General features: G+C 40.1%; 1 protein-coding gene across 1 annotated transcript in view; it reads right to left on the minus strand.

Annotated features, from left to right (window-relative positions):
* ATXN7L3 (ataxin 7 like 3) overlaps nt 1-24919 on the minus strand; it is a gene marked incomplete in the record, with an annotated part of 1421578 nt that overhangs the window by 1386266 nt on the left and 10393 nt on the right.

The raw sequence follows: 24919 nt of genomic DNA on the forward strand, positions 1-24919 counted from the left end.
ATTCTAGACAGCTGCCCACCAAAAAGTATTAACAGTTCTGAATGACTAGTACAACATGACTTCTGCCAGATGTTCAAAAGATCAAGGCTGAGCTATCACACAAATGAAGAGAACCTTAATGTTGTCTGTAGTTGGAGTAGAGCTATGTCAGAAGAGCTGGTGTTCGAAGAGCGAGCCCACACCTCTGACACTGACAACCTAAGAAATGCTTAGCTTGAACAACGAAACACATGCCACTAACTGCTTAAACAATCAGTCATACATAGCCAAGGGAGGGAGGAAAAAAGTTGAAATTCTGAACTTTAACCCTGACAAGACACCACTTTGAATTTTTCACTACAGGAAAATGATTCAAATCAGGCTGTGCCACCAAGCTTCTATACTGGTCACCAAAATCTTCAATAAAATCCTATACCCAAGAAACTTCACTAACCTCAGCTGAGGTCTTGCCACAGTTTTAAGGGCTTAAAATACCTTAAGAATCCAAAAGGAGATGGCCAGTTCCCTACTCCACTGTGCACAGTACCCAATGAACCTCCATGTCTGGCAACATCATCCTGGCTGTCAAGTTCCCGGACAGCCTCTCTCTTATTGCAAATGTCCATCCCAAAACAATTTCAGACTTGGAATAGCAAGTTCTGAAAGAATGGCTGGGGGGGGGGGCATGTTTACAAAACACAATCAGTTTTACATCACAGGCTCAGGATTCAATTAATGGATGCAAGCTTCTTCAAGAGGAAGGGGTGTTCCAGCTTGAAACAATACCCTGTCATAAGGCAGACGGTACAGTTGTGTACCTACCATAAATGTAGATGTTCGAGTGTATTCACTGTCGCAGTCATTACTCTTGGGTTATCCTGCTGGCAGGCTACCCTCAGTCGGCCAGAATTCCAAAGTCTAGGTCAGGCGTCGGTTGCTGTCGCCTCTTCCCTGACGTCAGTGCGACAGGGGTATTAAAAGATGCAGCCAACGCCATTTTCTTCAGTTTTTCTTGCCCCAGATGTCAGGTGCCCCCAAATTGGTAGGCTGAAAAATATGCCAATAAAAATGCATGCACAAAAATAACATTTCCTTCATCTACAAGCAAATACACCAAATAGGTTGTATAGGATAGAGAAATGCAGATAAGTCCCAGCAAAGAAAAGGGGGATGGTGGGTGGGTAACCTGGACTGCAACAGTGAATACACTCTAACATCTACATTTATGGTAGGTACACAACTGTACTATGGTCATCGTGTTTCACTGTTGCAGTCATTACTCTTGGGTTGAATCCCAAAGCTGAGGATGGGTGGCTGGGCTAAATAGGATTAGGAGAGGCTAAGAGGCCCTGCAGGACTGCAGTGGCAAAGCCTGCTCTGGACTTAGAGTAAAGAGCTAAGTGGTAGTGCTTTGTGAAGGTGTGCACTGAACTCCAGGTTGCAGCCTCTAAGACATCTTTGGTTGGTACTCCTCTGAGAAAGGCTGCTGAAGTGGCTGCTGCTCTGGTGGAATGAGGTCTAATGCCCTTAGGCACTGATTTGCCATGTTGAGAATAGCAGAAACGGATGCAATGGACTATCCATTTAGAAATGGTCTGTTTTGAGATAGCCTTTCCTTGTGATCCTGCAGCATATGACACCAAAAGTTGCTCAGTCTTTCCAAAAGCTTTAGTTCTGTCCAAGTAGAAGCGTAGCTGCCTGTGTATGTCCAAAGAATGCAGAATTTTCTCATCCTTGTTTTGTGGATTTGGATAAAAGGTAGGCAAGTGAATGGTTTGGTTAAGGGCCACACTGGACACCACCTTAGGCATAAATGTAGGGTTTGTCCTCAGAGAAACAATGTCTGGATGAAAAATTAGGAAAGGTTCCACAGCCATAAGTGCTTGTAGCTCCAAGACTCGCCTTGCAGAGGTTATTGCTAGGAGCAGAGCTGTTTTCCAGGATAAGAATTTTATATCTGCTGTTTATGCTGGCTCGAAAGGAGGCAGAGTGAGTTGTTCCAAAACATAATTGAGGTCCCAGGCCGGAATTGGTGCTCTCCTTGGAGGCCTAATGTTTTTGGCCCCTCTGAGGTACTGCCTTATTAAAGGATGAAAAAAGATAGGTGGTTCCGCATTGTAATGGGCTGAAATGGCAGAGGCATGAATCTTAATTGATGAGAAAGAAAAGGCCTTTGTTCAGCATCTCAGTTAGGTATTGTAAAATCTGAGGGATATTTGGTACACACGTGTCAATGCCTTCTTCCTGGTTCCAAGCACAGAATCTCTTCCGTTTTTCTGCATAAGATTTTCTGGTACTGGGCCTCCTGGCCTCCAAGATAACATCCATAACAGCTTTTGAAAGAGGAGTGTTCTGAATGGCTACATTATCCGCCATGCTGCCAGATTTAAGGTCCTGAGTTGGCTGTGCAGGATCTGATTGTTTCATTGGGTCAGCAAGTGAGAAGTTTGAGGCAATATCCATGCTGGACCTTGAAACAAGCTCTTTAGGATTGGGTACCAGTGTTGGTGTGGCCAGTCTGGTGCAATCAATATCATTTTTGGCTTCTCTTGTCTGACCTTTAGGAGTACCCTGGGAAGGAGAGGCAGTGGAGGAAAGGCATATACTGTTAGATTTTTCCAGCTGAAGGATAGGGCGTCCACTTTCCATGCTTGCTTGTGATAAATACTTGTGCAAAATCTCTGCAATTGGCAGTTGTGAGGGAAGGCAAATAGATCTATGTCTGGGCATCCCCATTTCCTTATTATTATGCTGAAGACTTGTGGATCCAGTTTCCATTCGTGGGGATCCATGAGGTTTCTGCTTAGTTCGTCTGCCAGAGTATTTGTTTTTCCTGGCAGGAATTGTACTTGCAGGTGAACCTGAAAAGCCAATGCTGTGTCCCATAAGGTCACTGCTTGTCTGCAGAGGGGGTAGGAATGTGTACCTCCCTGCTTGTTTATGTACCACATGACTGTAGTGTTGTCTGTCTATCAGTAACTGTCCTGGATGAAGCAGGAACTTGAAAACTGTCAAGGCATTTTGAACAGCTAGCATCTCTTTTTGATTAATGTGAAGCTGCATCTGGTTTGCAGGCCATGTGCCCTGAATACATTTTCCTGCCATATGGGCCCCCCAGGCATAATCTGATGTATCCGTTGTCAGTGTCTGGCTGGCTGTGGGTAGACTGAATGGCAGACCCTTGTTGTGGTGTCAGGCTTCTGCCCACCATCGAAACTCCTGTTGCAGGCAGGGAATTACTGTCTCCAGGCTGTGGCAATGCTGAGTCCACACACTTTTTAGATACCATTGTAGTTTCCTCATATGCAGTCTGGCATATGGAATTAGTAGAATACAGGATGCCATGAAACCCAAGGCCTGCAGGATTTTCCTTGCATATAAGTGGGTTTTTGTTGCCAATTTCGTGAAGTAAGTAGTCAGTTGCTTTTGTTTGTCTGGCGTGAGATAAGTCATCTGGGGTTTTAATCTTGCCGTGCGGTGCCCAAAGCAAAAGCAGTTTGCAAGTGCCGGTCGGCTGACTCCTGAGATATTCAAATCCGAATTTCTGAACCAAAGTCTTCATTAAAGCGAAGTACCCCGTTGGGAACTTTTCCTTGCAGATAAGTGGGTTCGCACTTGCGAACTGCTTTTGCTTTGGGCACCACGGGGCAAGAAAGACTGAAGAAAATGGCGTCGGCTGCATCTTTTATACCCCTGGTGCACTGACGTCAGGGAAGAGGCGATAGCAACAGACGCCGGACCTAAACTTTGGAATTCTGGCCGACTGAGGGTAGCCTGCCAGCAGGATAACCCAACAGTAATGACTGCAACAGTGAAACACGATGAACATCATCACTGGCAGACTGACAGAGTTCAACCACACATCTACTAGAAGCTGGAAAAAAAGCAGTGAGCCACTGATCCAAAAAAATCACAGGGCATAAATATCATTCTTTCAATTTTTATTTCCATCTTGGTCAATACAAAGTAAATGAACTATGGAACAGATTTTAAGGCAGTCTGCCAAACAATGATTAGTGGAAAAGATGAATCCAACCACTGAGCCCATCAAATAAGGTCCCCAGTATTAGACAACTGCTTCAATATGACTCTTCCAGCATAAATTCAGTCACGGGATCATCCATTACATGAGCTCAAAACAATTTCAAAACTACCAACACACTGAACCGGCATTTTCAGCCACAGCATCAAAAATGTTATACTGAACGTGGTTCCGCAATCAATCTGCCACAGCAGTGAAAAAATGTTAGTCAAATAGGGACATGAAATCAACGACAGGAGAGTAGTATTGCTAGAACCAAATTAATCCTTACTTATTCGTGAGTTCCTTCACATGGTAGACTCTTGTTTTTACAAAATCTCACCAAGTCAATATTGAGACTGTATTTTACATATCACGAAGAAAGGCAATTCAAAAATATAAAGACTAGGTGCAAACTCTGACATAGGTAATACTGCAACTCAATGGGTGGGCCACTGAGGCCCCAGATGGAGAAGGATGCATTTGAAGAATATATATATATATATATATATATATATATATATATATATACACACACATAAAAAGTAACTACTCCTAGTATACACAGTGGTTCCAGGACAAGGGAAAAGGGCAGTGTAGAATCCTCAGAATATGAAAATATTCCTACCACATGGTTAGACCAGACTCAGGGAATGGTGGCCACCCTGTGGTAGAAGGAAAAATTAGGCCACAAAAACTGAAAGGCCAAGCAAAGAGAGACAGTGTCAAAGCAGACTGTTGAGGATAAGGAAAAAATATGTATGGTTACTATTAAACAAAAACCCAGAATTTCCAGACAGTGGATATATACCAAGAGAATTAGTTGATATAACACTTGCACTAGGAAAAAAAAAAAACATTAAAAGCTACAGATGGCAATTTTAAAGTTTAATGCAGCAATTATGGAAAACCACTATCTAGATAAAGAACACTGGGCTGCCTGGAAGAAGTGAAAGAGGAAGTGAAAAGAGTGAGAAAAAGCACAGATGTTTTTGAAAGATATATATATATATATATATATATATAAAAAAAAAAAACAGACATGAGAAAGAAAGCTCTGATTGTGGTGCAACATTTCTGCAGAAAAGACATCCAGACTAATAGATGCAAAAAAATGCAGCTCCAAAGATAGAGAGAAATACAGGCAGACACCATATGATGAACTTCACAATACAAAAATAAGATCACAATGGGAGAATGCAAAAATAAAATTATTGCAGTAAACTTAAATAAAAATTGAAGTCATAGACCATCTACAAAAGTGGATGATTGTGCATGGAAACTCTGACACAGGTTATGTCACAAAATAATGATCCAACAAGTCCCCAGACAAAACAGCAGTGGAAGGAGTGAGATGCATCTGAAAAGGATATGCCACAGAGTGATGTCCTGGGGCCTTCTGTAGGAAACTCCAACAAAAGTCTAATTTGAATTATACAGCAAGGGAAAGAGCAGGAATCAGTGGCAACACTGGCGCATGTATTACTGCAACTTAATGGGCCAGTGAGACCTCAGACAGAGCAGGACAATGTTCTCAATCCAGAAAGAAATGAATCCCAGGGAAGACGTGCGTGATTTAGAAATGGATAGATTAAACCAGTTGAAAGAAACCGATTAAATAAATAAAATGTTAGACTGAGAAAACGGATGAATTCCTCTTAATAGTCCTGATTACTGTGTTCATGTGATATAACAGAAACACATAGGCTATATTACTGTGCATTTAAACTAATAACAGAAAGTGTTACTACAAAACAGAGCAGTACTGACAAGAAGAGAAGAAGAAAGCTGTAATGGAACCATCGAACAGAGAAAACTATAGAGCCACTAACACAAAGTACCACTGTTAACAATACAGAAAAGGGAAATCATTAACAAAACCGTCTTAGAAAGACAAATGCTATAAAAGCAACATACTGTGCCATCACAAAAAAGAAAAGCTTAGAAGGTATGCAAATATAAAGGAAAAGTACAAACTAAGCAATTTACTGATGACCCAAAAAGGTTTGACAGAGAATTGTGAAGCAAAGCAAAAGTAATAAACACAACAGATAAAAGAAATAGGTACGTTTTCGAGAGGCATTTATGAAGACCCTGTTGAACATAAAGATGTCAAATGGATATAGTTAAAAGAAACTGTATGAAGATGTAATATAGTAGACATGAAATGGGATGAAGTAACAGCCAGAGAAACTAAGACAACATTAAGAAACGTTCCTAAATGGAAATCCAGGGCCCGGATGCAGTACCTACCTTCTGGCTAATGTATTTACATCTTTTCCAAGATTTATCTAAAAGGAAAAATTACATGCACATCCTGAACAGGCTCCAACCTGGCTAACAGGAAAAAAATATACTCCTCCTTAAAAGTGGACTTGTGGGCCATCCTAAGAACTACATCAGATCCAAACATAGTGAAAGTTCTAAACTTCAGAATCTAAATAAAGCATGAAGACAAGTCAAAGATGACATCTTTGTTTAGTTTAGAAGCAGCATTCTGTAACAGCGTATGAATGGAAATCAAACCACAGCAGATGAGAATCAGACAGCAAAAGAACATGCCAAAAAAAAATTAAATAAATAATGTAAAGAGAAGGAAAGAAAATGACAAAGTCCACACACAAATATTTAGCAAATATACAAAACTCCTAGACTACATGTGTTGACCAAGATTTGATGCAGGAACAGTTAAGGAGATCTGAATTTAATCTAAAAGATGAAAGGCTAATAATGGAGGCCCAAGATAGTGGGATACATGCACACTGGTTTACAAGGTCTATTAAAGAGGTTGGAGAAAGACAAATGCAGGTTTTGTAAAGAAAGAAATGGAAACAGTTTTACATCTGTTGGGTGTGATACACTTATGGCTTGGGGGTCTGCATACTGAAAGGCACAATAATGTGGCAAGGGTGCTGCATTGGGGACTGTTCAAACACTACAACATCAAAGTAGCAATTAAGCACTTGAAACACGGACCACAAAGCATTACTGAAAATAAAGAAGTTTGAATCACAAGGGATCACCCATTACCAACAAGAAACAGATGCAAGAAAAAACAGATACAATAGTACAAAAAAGAAACATTAAATCACTGAAATTGCTACACCCAATGATTATAGTGCTTCAAATACAGGAGGGACACAAAGTCATAAAATACCAGGATCTGAAAAAAGAAATGACAGCAATGTGGAAGAACGATACCAATAGTAAGCAGTAAAATCAAACATGACTACTAAAAAAAAAGAATTTACAGTCTTACTTAAATATGCTGTTCGTGCATGTAAACAATGTATGAATTGCAAAGGGAGACTATGAGACAATTCTGGCAATATAACAAGTGCTGAGTGGAGCACATTTTGCTAACAACGACTGAAGCGATGCTAATTTTATGAAGTCTTATAGAATGACCTTGGAATGGGGTCCATTTCTTTTACGGTATTAGAAACTCAAAACATTATAAGAAATTAAAATTAAAAAATGCTTCTGGAATCAAACTGGCAGATGAAATATCAACCTGTAACATCTGATTATACTAAACCCAGTTTACAAAAACAACTTAATATGCAAGCTCTAAGAGTTTCAGTATCAAGCCTAACAAAGGTATACAGAGTCATCAGAATCCAAGAATACAATCTCAAAGTATCAATGGTTATTCAAGGGTGGACAATAAGAAAGAACAGTTGTGTAAACTTACCATAACAGTAGATGCTGGAAAGATCACTGCTGCAGTAACCTAAGCTACATGGGTTATATTCTACATAGGATACAACAGTCAGCTATCAAAGCTTCAGAGAACCTTCCACATGCCCAAGAAGTTGGCCAGCCTAACAACTTTGCGTGCCAAGCCCTTCAGAGCTTTCATGACAACAAAGACAGGGAGGCTCAAAACCTTAGATGATGATGCTAGGAAAAAAGAAAAAAAAGAAAAACAATAGATGCCCACACCCTGTCAAAAAATTAGATAAAAAATAAAGTGGAAAGCATAGCGACTGAAGCAGGGATCATTCAAACATCTACTTTTACGGTAAATTTACTTATACAACTGTATTATACTCATCACTGTGATCACTGCTGCAGTATCCCAAGAGGAACAACTTGCTGTTTCTAGAATACTTTTAGAATCCAACCCTTTTTCTAAAAAGCTACAGATGAAGCCAAGGCCCTGGCAGGGTGAGCTTTGGCCCTGCCCAAATAGTTTTGTTGTGGTGGGAATAATAAAATAATTACCTCAGACAACCACTTAGAAACAATCTGCTTTGGCACAAGTTGTCTTTTTTTTTTTTTTTAATTTTAACTTCACAAGACACAAACTACTAATTAGAATTTCTGAAATATTTTGTTTTGTCAAGGTAGCACCCGAATTCTCTGTGGACATCCAAGGTATGAAATATCTAGATATCCTCCAACATCTTACTGTGAATACAAACAGAATTACCACAGACTACCTAAGATGACTTGCTCCTTCCTAATCCCTTGATCACCCTTTTAAAACTGATATGACAAAACTCCATTCCCAAGGTCTGGAGATTTTGTCAGACTTCCACAATCCAATTAACCACCCCACCCAACTTTTAGATGTTCTCACTAAATTTCAGAAGTACCTTAGTCGATCTTTGTCAGTCTCAAGCACACAATTGAGCCATTGCTTGTCAAGTAACCACAGATAATGGCCAGTGAAAGTTTCAGTACAGCATTCCTGGGATCACCTACTCTACACATAAGGCCACCAGTGAAATTATCTATACTCAATTTCCATCCTTCTCATTACACACCATATACATGTACACATATTTCTCTTATGCACATGTAAGAATACATATAGTTTCCACATAAATACGTCTGCATTATACAAGCATGTGCTATGTATCAGACCTTGCATCTTCACAGTCCCTCTCTGCTACTCACCCTATACACATATGCATTTAGTGGTCACTGTCACTCTAAAAAGAGCCGACCACAATCAGGATGGTTTCCAGTGTGTTTGTAAAACAGTTCCTCAGTATTTCAATACAAAAACAGGTTGTAAAAACAAGTTGTAAAACTCTGATAACAGGCAAGGAGACACTAAGCCTTCTGTTCTACCTCCTCCACCATCCTGAATGGCTTTAGAGTATGAAGTACCCCAAAGGCTCGCAATTCAGTATAGTAAAAAGGCACCACTTGTGTCAAGCATCACCATGAAGACTACTCTCAGACATTCCACCCACAAATTAAGGAAATTAATGCAGATAGGAGTGCTTAAGCTGCTTTAAATCTGGTCAGGTCCGATTCACATTGCTTCCCCAACACAAATTCCATTTAGCTCTACATAATGGGGGGGTGCAGGTATCTGCAAAGTGATCAACAGTACATATTCAATGAGCAGTCCCTATCACTGAATCAAATCATTTAAGTTTACTAATTTTGTTTCCCCCTTTTCACGGGTAGTATCTCTGCAGCAGTGCAGTCTCTGAAAGAATCATCTTTGTCATGTGATAAAGTAGGAGGCCTGAGTTAAGTAAAACAAGACTCCAGCATATCCTGCATTACTTTAATTTCACTATACTTTACCCAGAATTCCCTGCAAAGATGGATGCTTGTGGTAGGTAAATACACATGCTTAGGGCACTGCCAAATTTATGCAGCTAAAAAACACAAGTCTAACCACAAAGTGTAAGGAAATTAGGTTTTTTATATATATATAAAAACAATGTTTTAAGACAGTACCTAAAAAGATACAAAACAGTGAAAATCTTAGCACAGACAAAACCAGAAATATCAGTATTTTGGAAATAATCTGACACAAATGTTCATAATACTTAGTAACAAAATGTGCTAAAAAGTGATATTTTATGCAAGACCGCTATTCCCTAGCTAAACTGAAACCTCCACAGTCGACTGCAAAACACTGACAGCAGAAAATCTCACTATAAAACAAACAGCACAGTTGCGATGCACAGATAAAAACAAAGTCGTCCACGATAAAAATGTTGGTTAAGGCTTAATATAACCGCTAATTAATAGAACAAACTATCTGAAATTAAACTGTGCTACTGCACACAGAAAGCATTCCAAAAGATGAACAGTTATTTATGTTTAACTGCATGAAACACACCTTTAACACAAGAGGTAGGATAGAATTACTGTTATACTGACCCCCTATAAATGTCTGTTGTAGAAGTGCCTTACACAACTGTATTACAACTTTAGGAGCCGCCAAGAGAGAGAGAAAAAAAGTTTATTCCCAGCAGTAGCCTGCTCCCCAACTGAAGTGTGGTTAATTTTATTCAATCAAAGACAATCGACTGGAAAACTTCAGAATACATTTATCTAAGTTTATAATGTTATACAAGTGACAAAAAAAAAACATGGAGTAGACAAGTATATAAAAGGGCAGCTTGCTAAGTAATCCAGACAAAGTAATGTTCTCCAGTTACTAAGTAATATCACAACTGATTAAACCTTTTGTCAATAACTTTTATTAAAACAGGCAAAACTGAAATAAGTAAAATAAAGTATGAATTAAAATGCACCATTCAGCTGAATATATGAGTATTCTTAAGGAAAGCTCAAGTTATCGTCAATAACATTCAGAAACCTTACTTGGCACTAGCAATGCGCCACAAGTATCTGTATATGTAAACAGCTTTGAATACATAAGTTCAACAGGAATGACTAAGTACATACAGCACATATGTGCACCTTACATGTATTCCAGCAAATTATGAAGTCAAACTTTACCCAGTCTTCAATGTTAACAAAAATACTGCGTGCCTTTTCTGCAAATCAGCATAACAGTATGTAGACGAGGAAACCCATACTGGAATGGCTGGGAAATCTAACAGCCACAATAAACTGTATTTAAGAATACACTAAATATCAAAAAGACTTTGGTTCCAAAAAACTCAGTTCTGTCAATCAGGGGAAAAAACATAAGCTTCTATATGAACTATAACTCACAAGTACAGAAAAAGCATTTGATAATATGAACTATGTAAGTCAATATTGGCTAAATTAATTACTGGAATGGTTTAAATTGCTAAGTTTTAAGGTTAGAAAACTAACAATAGTCTTGAAATTAACCACCATAACTTTTTCTAGAAGACTGCTGAAGAAATGTCTGATGGGGCATTAACATGTCTGAATGAAGTGAATTTTGTAACCCTCGGATATGATCGACTGTACCCATTTGTCTTGAGTAAGGGAAAGCCAGGCTTTTGGGTACAGGGATAACCTTCCCCCGACTGCCTCCAAAGGTGGACAGCCGGGCAGCCCCTCAGGGATGCTGAAAGGGTTCATCAGAGAACATTTCTCTGCTACCCTGGTTTTGCGGACCTCCTCTGCCTCTAGGGCGGCGTCTATTATTATTCCCCCCTCTGCCTCTAGAGGGAATCGACCTTGTGCGTCAGATGAGACTCCCTGGGATTGTTTACGGAACCACATCTTTCCTCCCCTCTGACCTTTGGGATAGGGTCTAGAAGGGGTAGAAAAACGGACTCCTACGGCAGAGAGAGTCTTACCTTCTACCTCACACCTGGTCAATGTATCCTTCACCTGTGGACCAAACAAGGATGATCCATCAAAGGGAGAATTGGTGAAGGACGCCTTGAAAGGGTCCGCAAAGTTGCACAGCCGCATCCAAGCGTGACGATGTAAGGCAACACCTGTGCCTGCGTCTCTACTCGCCCCATCTGCAGCATATGAGACAAGCTGCATGGAGGAGTTAACGATGGAATTCAAGGTTGCCAACTGGGAGTTCATTCTGTCTTGGAACCCCTCAGCTGTAGGATCCTATATCACTTCACCCATTATCCTTGAGCAAATCTCTATGGAGACGAGTGAAGTGGCATAAGTAGTTCAGCGACCGCATTGAAAAGGTCGCTGATGAGAACATCCGCTTGCCGTACCTGTCCATGGTCCTAGATTCCTTATTAGGAGGATGGACAGGAACCGAAGGATCGGCTAACTCCTTCTTAGTGGCCGCAGCCACCACCATGGCATCAACAGGGACACCTTTGGATAAAAGATCTTTATCTCTAGGGGCAGTAATAAATTTAGATGGCCTCCTCGGGGTGGGTTCCACTGAATCAGGAGCCGTCCAAGCCTTCCTTGCCACCACTTCCATAAGGGGGTCAAAGGGAGGGGACACCCAGGAGGTAGAAGGGCGAGAGCCAAACGCCTCAAGATACACTGACTCATCCTCCGAAGGGTTAAGGGCTGGCCAGTTCCCCCTCTGTTTCAGGATCTCAAGGATGTCAGCAAAGGAGACATCCTCAGAGGGGGATCGAGGGGAACCTTCAGATTCCTCTAAGTCAGTGTCAGAGGTGATAGACTCAGGGGAGTCAATGTGCTTCCTCTTGCACTGCCTCTTCCTAGGGGGATCTCCTACCGGGTCAGGAGAGGCCTCGGAAGAGGAGGAAATTCCCAATGGGGAAACTTGAGGAGTTTGCTCTCTGCGGTCTAATGCAAGGGGGAGGGTAGAAATCACCGCAGGCACTGTAGATGGCGGGGCTGATGGAGCCGACTGTGGGGCAGACCCTGGTTCTAGCACGCTCCGCATGACCTCGAAGGCACCCCTGTCAGGCAAGGCCAGAGGCCCCCGATCCGAAGAGACAAGGACCTCCCCCGGCACTGACAGGGACGGCTCCTAAGCAGATGTCGGAGCCAAACTCACCAGCGCCGAAGCCCCGAGAGGGAGAGCGGGGTCGGACAAGGGTCCGATGCCACTCGCCCCCTCGGAGCAGATGAGGGAAGCTCGGCGCCGAGATCCCTCCAAGGAGGAGATCGGAGCAGACGACAGAGCCGAAAGAGAAGGTATCGGATCCGACACACCGACAGTCATGGCTCTGACAAGCCCTGGCTCCGAACTCAAAGGAGTCGGAGGAGGAATATATTGGGGAACGGAAATAGCCACTGACTGCTGAGTCGGGCTATGCAGCATTTGGGCCAGTGCCTCGGACTTGAGAAGTCTACTCACTACCCTTTGCAAATCGTGGTCAGATAGCCTGGAAGACCATGAGGAATGTGTTTTATGGCTCCGTTCAGAAAGAAGAGGGGATCCTGGTGCCGAGTGCACGGAGCCGATAGAGGGGGATCTAGATCTCTTCCTAGAATGTTGCTCCGATAAGAGTATCGGAGCCAACGGAGTTTTATCAACCTCGGCTCCAGCCGGAGCCGAGGTAACAGTATGAGGCTTGGAAACATCGGCTCCGGCTGGAGCCGATGTCGAAGCAGACTTTACCTTTCCAGAAGTCGACTCAGAAACCGGAGCCGACTGTTTGGAAGTTTTAGAAGGCTTCCCCGACACAGACTGAGTCGGGGGGCCTTCAGGCTTTAATAAGCCACGCAAGATTAATTTATTCTTGCGTTCCTGCAGGACTCTAGGGCTAAAACCATGGCAAACAGCACAAGAGTCCTGCAGGTGCAAAGGTCCCAGGAAGTGTGACCGTCTGTCAGACATTTTCTGACAGCACGAGTCACACTTCTTGAAGCCTGAGACCTTCGATTCCTTGGACATAATAAAAGGTCCAAGAAAAACACACACACACACACACACACACACACCTTAATTAAAAATAAAATACCAGTCACACAAGGGGACTAGAAGGGGCCTAAAACTAAAGTGGTAATAAAATAAGGAATTAAGGGCAACAAAGTTGTCGAACCAGGAAAAGGGGCATTTAAAACTAAAGGTTTTAGTGAAAAAAGAGTACTAGGGGTCTAAGAATGAAGATTTTAGAATTAAATCTTTGACTAACCTGCCAGAGCCGGTAGAAAAGCACCTCGTCAGCTAAGCGGCAAACGAGATCCGAGTAGTTACCGCCTAGCATTGTGGGATATAGGGGAGCCTCGAGCCGGTGGAATTAGCTCTCGAGCTTTAGTATTGGCCGAGTCGGAGCCGAGGTTCGGCTCCGAACCCATCCAGCAAGAATGAAGGCGAGATGGACAACTTAACATTGCACCATTCAGCTGAATATATGAGTATTCTTAAGGAAAGCTCAAGTTATCGTCAATAACGTGGGAAATAACATTCAGAAACCTTACTTGGCACTAGCAATGCGCCACAAGTATCTGTATATGTAAACAGCTTTGAATACACAAGTTCAACAGGAATGACTAAGTACATACAGCACACATGTGCACCTTACATGTATTCCAGCAAATTATGAAGTCAAACTTTACCCAGTCTTCAATGTTAACAAAAATACTGCGTGCCTTTTCTGCAAATCAGCATAACAGTATGTAGACGAGGAAACCCATACTGGAATGGCTGGGAAATCTAACAGCCACAATAAACTGTATTTAAGAATACACTAAATATCAAAAAGACTTTGGTTCCAAAAAACTCAGTTCTGTCAATCAGGGGAAAAAAACATAAGCTTATATATGAACTATAACTCACAAGTACAGAAAAAGCATTTGATAATATGAACTATGTAAGTCAATATTGGCTAAATTAATTACTGGAATGGTTTAAATTGCTAAGTTTTAAGGTTAGAAAACTAACAATAGTCTTGAAATTAACCACCATAACTTTTTCTAGAAGACTGCTGAAGAAATGTCTGATGGGGCATTAACATGTCTGAATGAAGTGACACATTCATGAACAGGCTTTGGCTTCCTTTGAAGGTGTTTTAGTAAGGCCTTCTTTCAAGATGGCTGCTCACTGATCAACACAGCATAACTTCATCTCTCCAAGTGTGAAAATAGAAACTGAAAAAAAAGGAGTTGAAAAGTTTTTTTTTGGCAAATTTCAGTTACTGGATAGTAAATACACTGCTGGAAGCCAGCAGAGAAAAAATTTGGAAAACCTGAAAGAAAATCAACCAGAAAATGGTGAAGAGAAATCACTCTCTAGGAAGGATTCTGTAAATGTGCAGAAAAAGCAGTTCATGCTTCAGATTTGGTTCAAAAGATGGATTCCAGCAATTTAGAGGAAAAAAAATCAATTACACTCAAGAGGGGATTAAAAAATTAAACAGTGAATGAATATATCAATTCAATTATCAAAAGGCTGGAAAAAATAGAAGCTTTAACTAGCCATTCAAATGAACTGATAAAAATATAAAAATCAGAGGTTGATAAAGAAAAAAGCTGTCTGAATAGATTTCTCAAGAACTGTTTAAAAAAATAGTAGCATTAGAAGACAGCACACACACAAATCATGAGATTTTCTGCTGTTCCAGAGAAACAGGAAGGAACATGCTGCATTAATTTTATGAAAGTACAAATAAGCAACTGGACTGATGTTCCACAAAACAATTTAATTGAAAGGTCACATTGAGTCTATGCTCCAAACCTGGCCGTGATAAATCATCCAAGACCTATATTAGTAAAGATGCAATCATACCAGCAGAATAAGTTGATCCTGAAAAAATTGTGGCAGGACAGCAAAGTAGGAGACAGCAGAGTGTTGGGAGAAAATGATTATTCACTGTACCACCAAGCAGAAGAGAAGCAAAGTTATTACAGCAGTTAGGCAATGTTGGGAAGCAGGTGTGAGAATCAAGATGCTACCTTCAAAGTGGTTTCTCCTAGAAAATCAGTCATTTTTTGACACAGAACAGATCAAGAAAAAAACAGTTTATCCAACAAAAAATGAGTCAGTAAACAGAAGAGGACTCTGCTTCTCGTTCTTCTGATGGTAAGGTTCATAAAAAGACTTTGAAATGAAAACTTTTCCAAAGTTCCAAAGGAAAATGTTTGAAACAGAAAAAAAGCATAGGAGTGGACTTAGAAGAATCATAAATACCCTGGACTTGAACCAGAGTTTGGCGTGGAGAGATGGAGATGAACAGGAATATGACCAGCAACTCTGAAATAAGTGAATAAATGGAAGACTATAAAGCATCTTATCACATTTGTGAAGTGTGTTTTTTGAAAGAAAAAGTGGCTGAAAAACACTGGACTTTTGTTGACTTTGTTAAAAATTGTGGGTGGACTGTACAGTATATACACATATATATATATATATATATATATATACACACACACACACACACACACACACACACACACACACACACACACACACACACACACACACACACACACACACCCCACTTTACATAATTTCTGTTTAGAAGGATACTAAAAATGTGGAAACTAAGTAAAACAAATTTTGTTCTTAGTGTTTGTACAAAACATTTCATTATATAAAGTGCATGTTGTACACAGTAAAACAGTTTTGTGTATTTATGGGTATATTAAATGTGTGTGTGTGTGGGGGGAGGCTTTTCAGTGACTGTTGCATGTTTTAAGAAATATAGGTTTTACAGTATTAAAACGTTTGGACAAATTTAATGTTTATATGCTGTGATCTTGGGCTATCCGCGGTGGTGCAGCGGTAGCATTATTGCCTCACAGCAAGAGGTTCTCCAGTTCGATTCTTGGCTGGAGTGCGGGGAGTGCCTTCTGTGTGGAGTCTACATGTCCTCCCCGTGGTTGGGTGGGCGTTCAGAAGACATGCATAAATGGGTGTGCCTTCGTTGAAGGTTGAACGTCGAGCTGGCACCTCGGCGTTCATGAAAATCTACTGCCAATCATTAGGGACCGGAGTTCCGCTGTGGCGACCCCTAACTGGGAAAAGCCAAAAGACAACAACAACATGCTGTGATCTTGGGCTGCTGGGGTGTAAAATTGCACTGGCTATATTATATGCAGAACTACTATATTTTCCCTTTTTATTTTACGAGGGTGAGGGTCTAGATTACTACCCTTAGCTTACAGTGTAAACAGGTGTATTTGTAAGTATGCAGGCTTTAAAAATAAGACAAAAGATGAAAGCCATGAAAATGCTAAGATGCCTACAAATGCAAAGATTTTAGCTTATTTGTCTTCCACTAGCAAATGTTCATTGGAGTCGAGATGTCTGAAACCGAGGGAAGCTGTGCATTCTTTTCAGACTGAAATTTTACAAAGACTCATCACTGAGTACATTTCCATGAAGACAAACTGTCTGGAGGTGCAAGCAGTTAATCTTGAGAATGCAGAGTATTCTTTGTTGAGTGGAATGCAAACTTTAAAGGTACAATGGCAAGCAACTCAGTGAAAAATGTAAGTTGTGATTAAGAGGTGACAGCCTTAGTACTTTAATACAGTTAATAGAATTGGGTACAATTTAGTTTTAATTAGCCAGTGCACTTTTTTCTTAGGGCTAAAAGTTAATGTTTTCTGAAAACATACAACCTGTTTTTCAAATCTGGGAGAGGACAGATAAGAAAGAACAGACAGCAATCAGTGTAAGTAAGAACAAGGGATGTACCATGTGAAACTTTAATTATAGGTTAGATGATGCCTGTAGGTGCAACCATTAACTTTGAGCAATTGTTCCCTTCTGGAGGGTTAAACCATGTTTTGAAGATGTGCATAGTTTTATATGTTTGTTCAAAGTTAACAGGGAATAGGAGTGTTTTCTACTTGGCCTTCTGTTTGTTGGTTTAGTCTTGAAAAATGTGACAAAGGTTCAAATGGAGACGAGAAAAAACTGCACAAAAGATCAGCCTGCCAAACATTAGTATATGCACAAGACAAAAGCTAGAAATACACATAAAAAACTGTCATATATAATAAAAAGTGGGAACAATAGCTTTTTATCATGAAGGCTATACTGTCCACATTATGTTGGTAAGTGAATGGTGTTTACAGGGTAGAGACAAAAAGGAGAGAGACATTTGAAAAGAAAAAAGTATATGAATTTGACAGAGGATTTAAGAATGGACATTCAGCAGAATATCAGGGACAGGGGAAAAGGGAAGTATACTAATTGCTAGAGGGGCTCCAATAGTGATAGATTAGGAAAAAACAAAACACGGTAGATATGTGTTAGTAAGAGGGTATTGGCAAGGTGGGAGGAGGGTTACACTAGCATGTATTTCTATTCAACTGGAAACTGCTACTACGGAGCCTATGAAATTTTTGGAAGAAATAATATGTATTCAGCAGGGAATATTACTTATAGGTGGGGACTAGAACTTCATTTGCAAGAGGGAGGATTTACCAATGGAACCTAGAAGGGACAATATAACAAGAGGGCAGATCTGAAGAAAAGTATGAAAATATTTGGTATGGAAGATGTGAATTCAGCAGTGGGAACTCTTGGCAGAATTTACATATTACTCTCCAATGTACAATAACTAGGCTAGTCTAGACAGAAATTATATTTCAGAGGAACACATGCATTTAATTGAAAGCTTTGACACACATTCAGTAACTATTTCTGATCATGCATCAACAAAACTAACATAAAAAATAAGATAAAGTAAAACTAAGACAACTATCATTTTCCTACCTACCTGTTAAAGAGAGAAGAATTTAAGGAATAGGCAACGGAAATTATTCAAGAGTTATTAGGGAAGGCAGAAATATCTTCAGAAGTTATAAACAGTGACTGGGATAAAAAGAAAATGGAGCTTAAAAACAGGTTGAAATTAAAGAGAAAATAGAAGAAATTACTAGGAAGGGCTGACAAAGATTAAAGTATTGCAGAATAAAGGGAATCTGACAGAACAAGAGAAGAAGCAAATACAGAGTGCTAAAGAGAAAATAGGAAGTTATCTGGATAATATTCATCAGTTTAGAAAGATTGTAGTTAAACAACTATTTTTGATAACACCACAGCACAAACTTTTAGCACAATGACTTGGGCAACAAACATTGAAAGGGTAGTTGGCAAACTTAGGGAACCTATAACAAGGAAAACAACTACAGATCCTCTAGAGGTTTTTGAGATATTCCAGAAATTTTATGAAAATTTGTATAAAGTAGATAAATGTGGAAATAAGAGTACAAATGGAAATATTTATGAAAGACTTAATTATGACAAGGTTAGAGGCAGACCAGGCTCAACAACTAACAGTTCAGATAGGAAGTGATGAGATAAAAACAGTGATGTATGATCAATCTTCAGGAAAGTCTCCAGTAGCACATGGTATTCCTGGGGAAGACTGGAAATTAGGAGAGAAGAAAGTGATAGAGAAATGGAAGACTAACAGTATTTTAAAAGGACCAACATCTTGGAAGAAAGCTGTGGTGGCTGTGTTACCTAAAGATGGCAAAGACATTACATCCAAGTGACGCCTCCAGGTGCATCTGCAGTTAACTCCTATGGACACACCTCTAGGCGTCAAATATTGCTTGTTCATATTTGCATCAATAATTCCAAAACCATGCCACATACTAGACTTTAAAAGATTTCATCTTAATGCTTACACAATGGTAAACTCAACTGCATTAATATTTGACATCTGTCTAATGCAGGAAAATAGATATTAACTGTTTTTATGACATTAATTTATACAGCTATAACTTTCACATTTTTCTAAATATCTCAACAACCAAATAACATGCAGGTGGTTGGTGTGACAGAGCAGGATGCAGAGGACAGGAAGAAATAACAGATCCACTGTGGCAACCCCTAACGGGAGCAGCCGAAAGAAGATCATCTCAACACCCAAATAACACAGAACTCCTTAACCTCATATGAAAGCTCTCAGCTAGATGAATAAAATCCTGCTGACAGTGTGTGTAACTTGAGTGGTTGCTGTGATTGCTGTGATATTGTAAGTTGTTTACAAAATATTACAAGTGCAATAATTACTGTGTTTACTGTGACTTATACATTTCGGTTTAAGACCTAGAACCTAAAGAATACTACCACTATAAAATAGTTTGTGCTGAAGAGTTTGTTTATACTTTTTTCCTTTCCCCTATGGTTCCAGAGATATGAACATCTGTTTGAAATGTGAGGATATAATTTGATTCTGTCAAAAGGCTTAGGCTCCACCCACTGGAAGTTATAGTGCAAACTTCCTGTGCTCCATTGGAGTGAATAAGATAAGACCCAGTTTCATACAGATCCATTTGAATTTTAAACCACAATTATAGTGTGTTTGTGTCTATACCAGCTAAAAAAGAATGTCAAAACTGTTGACAAAATTGACAGATATGGATCAGAGTGGCTTTGTAGAGGGAAGTTAACATCTGACACAATTAATAGAACAATGATGATACAGAAGGAAGCAGAATGTAAGAAAATGCCTCTGTTGTTGGTGGGTCTTGATTCAGAGAAGGTGTCTGACAGAGGAAGCTGGGATTTTATGAGTAGAGCACTGAAAGCATTTGCATTCCCCGATACAATAACAAGGTTAATCAGAATGATGTATGAAGGATGTGTTTGAACAGAGGAACCAGGCAGGGGTGTACTCTTTTCCCTTTATTTGTTTTATATTACAGCCACTAGCCAAAAAAAAAAAAAAAAAGACTCAGAAATACAAGGATACAACTGATATGGTACCCAAAAAAGTTGACTTTACTTGCAGATGGTATTATTTTGTACCTGACAAATCCAGAAAAGGACACTTCAAAGTCTGGAACATTTTGAGACGGTTTCAAGTCTTTTTCTGGATATAAAATTATTGAAGATGAAACAAAGGCTTTAGCTGTAAATTATGTACCCACACACAAATTGGTTCAGCAATACCCATATTTATGAGGACATAAGATGAAGTATTTAGGACTATGGATTAAAAAAGCTTCTGTTATGGCAACTAAAGATAAGTGAAAAGAGACCAAACAAAAGAAAATACGAAAACTAAGACACTGAAAACTCTTACTTATGGACATGGATAATAAGATACAAGTAGTGAAAATGTTTTTAGTCCATTCAGTCTTGTATATGTGTCAGTAAGTTCATAGGTAGGTACTAGGCTATTGGCCCTAGGGCGTATACAAGCCTAGCCAAAAAGGTATCCTGGCTTTCGCCACCCAAGAAAATTATTTTCCTATGCTCCTGTCAAGCAGAGCCACAGAGTTGATCCCCGGGGTGAATTTCCTATTTCCCATCCAATCATCAAGATTTTTCTTGAAGAGTGCTAATGAGGAGCTTTGTTTGATATAGATAGGTAGTTTGTTTCAGAGTATGGGAAGTCTCTGGGACAGGAATCTATCCCTCCAACATGTTCTGTTTATTGCAGTGACATGGTTTAGGTCCCTACAGCGTGTAGCTCGGAGGGATTGGGATTTCTTTAAGTGGAGCATGTCCAACAGCTCTGGGTTTGACATAGCTTTGTATGTTAGGCAGAGATCGCCTCTGAGTAGGCGATATGAGACAGAGTAAAGCTGGAGTTTTTTGAGACTGTCTGCATAGGGCATCTGTTTGAGGCCAGTAATCCGCTTTGTGAGGCATTTCTGTGGCCTTTCCAGTTGTTGTAGAGGTCTTGTGAGGTACACAACAAAAGGGGCGTTGTACTCTATAATGGGTCTAATGAGTGAGGAGTAGAGGGGAACAATTACCTCTTTTTTCCTGGATGAGAAACCTTTTGTGATGAGGTGTGCCATGTAGAAGGATTTCCTGACTACTGTGGCAATGTGATTATCAAAGGAGAGACTACTGTCCACCTGTGTCCCAAGGTCTCTCATCACACTTTCGATGCTAAGTAGACTATCACCTATGTGGCAGCTCATGGGTACAGAGTTTTTACCAAAGGGGATGACAATGCACTTTTTGTCATTGAGCTTGAGGCCATGGCTTTGACACCAGGCATCTATCTCCGTGAGGCCCTTTTGTAGGATGTCCACATCGTTAGAAGTTTCGATTATGGCTCCTAGTTTGCAGTCATCTGTGAACTTCATTAGCCAAAGACCTTCTCTGTTAGCCTGTACTTCAGAAAAGTAGATACCAAACAGGAGAGGACCCAGGACTGAACCCTGTGGTACTCCACTTGTCACTGGTCTGAAGTCGGATTTGGAGTCTGCTACTTTCACAGTGTGGGTTCTGTCAGTGAGCCAGTTGGCAACCCATCTCGTGACATAGGAATTTATACCTAGTTTAGTGAGTTTACCTATAATTTCAGAGTGGTGGATGGTGTCAAAAGCCTTGGCGAGATCTAGGTAGGCTGTGTGAACCACCTTACCCTAGTCTACGACTTTGGTGATTGCTTCAAAGAAGTCTATCAGGTTTAGGAGACATGATCTGCCTTTTACAAACTTGAACTGGGTGGGGTCCAGAGTTTGGATATTACCAATGTCTTTGTGTATAAGATCCATGATGATACGTTCCATGGCCTTGCAGACCAGGCTCGTTAGGCTAATGGGGCAGTAGTTCCCAGGGTCCGTGGTGGCTCCCCCTTTGTGGAGTGTGATAACCATTGCTGTGTGCCATTCAGTGGGAACAAAGGTGAGGCTATGATTGAACATGGTGCAAAGGTGGGGTGTCAGTTCATTCTGCAGTTCGTGTAGAACGCAGCCTGGGATGTTGTCAGGTCCCATGGATGCTGTGTTCTTGGCTTTGGAGAGTGTTGTTTTTACCTGTGCAGCCGTGATTACAGGAACTTTGCATTTTTCCAGTATAGAAATGGGCCCTTTAGGGGGTGGGGGTAAAGTTAGCACTGAACCTATCTGCCAGGATGTTGGCAATATTAGTTGGTTCAGTATATTAAGTGCCATTGTGCTGCAACTCGGAGCAAATCTGAGTGTTGCCGCTGAGATTCTTGACAAAGCTATAGAATGCTTTGTGGTTGTCTTTAGAATCAGTGGCAATTTTGTTTTCGTAACTAGCTTTGGAGGATTTTATGAGGGATCTCACTGAGTCTGACCAGGGAGTTCCTCCAATCTTGGGATTTTACTCTTTTTTTGCAACAGTTTCTTTCTTCTGTTGTAGAGTTTGTTTATGGCAGGGGACCACCAGATTGGCTTCCTTTTTTTGGAGGATAGCACGATCCATGCACTCATGTAAGTGCTTATAAAGTGCAATTGTGTAGGACTCAGCATTCGTACCTCTGTTGTCCGTCTGCATGGGTGTCGTGAAGTTTGCTACTTCTGTCTTAAGAAGCGTGAAGTTGGCTATGGACATTTTTTTTACAGTGCTTTCCCTAATGGGGGATGGGGGTGGGGTGTGGATGTCTAGGGTGATTAGCTTGTGGTCGGATCTGACCAACGAGGAGTTGACCTCTGGTGTGGAACACTGGTAGCCCATGTTGATAATGACCAGGTCTAGGATATTGCTTCCCCTGGTGGGGGTGTGGATAAGTTGATCTGAGAGGGAGACAGGGCAAGAGTGAAGTGGGATAAGATGATCCTTCCAACAGAAGGAAGTGGTTTAGGTTTACCTGATTTGAAGTGACATATTTTAGTCAAAGTGAAAAAGGACAATGGTGAAGCCAGGAAGAAGTTCAAGAAACAAAGTGTGGGACTTTGTATGCATCTATTTAAGGATAATATTAACCATATAAAATATTATATTCACAATGTGGCAGAAAGTATTCTAAGAAATATGTCAATGTTAATGGAGAAAGGAAATTTTGCCAATAGTGATGACTGCAAGTGGACGTATAGAAAATAGGCAACAGGGGCTGGAATTTACTGGAAAAACCTGACAAAGGAACCAAGATACTGGGAGCAAACAACTCGAGCGGAAAGGTAACAGGGTGGGATGAGGCCAAGTAGACATTTGGATCGCAGGCTACAGACAGACTTACATTACCAGGGCTTGATCTCAGACTACAGATAAAAAGACAGAGGGAGGGGAATTTTTAAGAAAAAGACCTGTTCTGGTAGAATTTTTAGTTAAATCTAGAACAAAAGGGGATAACTAGTAAGGCATATAAAAAGCAAATTACTAGAAAATAATAGGAAGACATATGTATAGCAACCAAGTATAGTTTAGGATCTTGGTTTGGAAGTGTTTGTACAGGTATTTTTATACCATAAGCAGCCCTCAAAGAAATTTTCCTCAGGTAGACAGCAAATTTTGGAGAAGAAAAAGAACTGGGAACATATGTTTTGGGAGCATAATGAGTTGGCAGACTTTAAAAATTCCCTACAGAGTACTCCATCATAAATATTAAGTAAGCACATGGCTGCAAGGAAGTGGATTCCTTTGAGCTGTGATACAGGATCTAAATCACCTGGGCATGGTAAGGCCTTAAGTTTAATTCTGTTGGCTGCCAAAAACAACTACTAGAAAATGGAAATCAAAGTCTACAGCAACTGTACTTGAGGTACTGAAGAGAAAGAAAAAAGGAAGTGGGGTCTTTAGAAAAAGGAAAGAGCAAACTACATAGATGTAAATGGAAACTACGGGAACAATACATGCATAATAATGTTCAGGACGAGTGAGGTTTAATGGAAGGCAGGAATTCATCCACTGTTTTGTAATGTTGGACTGATGACAGCAGGAAAGAAAACATATGCGATACTTATTGTTTTTAAATGGAAAAATTGCTAAAATGGTTTGTTTTCTTTTCTGATAATGTATGTTTGCCTATGTCTTTTTTTAAGCACCTTTATTGAATTATCACCTGAGACAGGCACATTTACATTTATATTACAGTAAACAAACTGTATTAACAAAGCTACATTTACAAACATTATAATTCACATATATTGCTATATATCATGTAACCTAGGCAACAATAACAAATTACTCAATTCCTGGCCTTTTTTAAACAAAAAACATCTTTATTAAACCATCATTTATGACATAGCCAATCATACATTCAAATTAACAAAAACAAACCACACAGACAATCCTAGTTGCAAGCATTTTACATCACAAACCATACTGACACACTCCCAGTTACAAACACTATACATCACTTATTACTTACCCAGTCATTTTCAGTCAAACACTACATAGCTCATTTAAGTCTTGCCTTCTTTTAAACCTCATTCCCCCTGTATATTGTTACCCCAATTCCCATTTTTTCATATGTTGTTGGCTCCTATCCTTTTTCTAAAGATCTCAGTTCCACTCGTTTTATCTCTTACTATATTTCACTACTTCCAGTATAGTTGGTTTAGATTTTGATTTCCATTTTCTAGCAAATGCTTTTTAGCAGGCACCATAATTAGAAACACAATTCCGATTCTGTATCAAAGCTCAGAAAAATCATCTCCCTCGTCACACCAATCTGCTCACCCAGCATCTCTGACAGTGCATAC

This window comes from Protopterus annectens, chromosome 13.part0, assembly GCF_019279795.1.
Source record: "Protopterus annectens isolate FY-2018-M chromosome 13.part0, PAN1.0, whole genome shotgun sequence".
NCBI classification, from domain to species: domain Eukaryota; kingdom Metazoa; phylum Chordata; order Ceratodontiformes; family Protopteridae; genus Protopterus; species Protopterus annectens.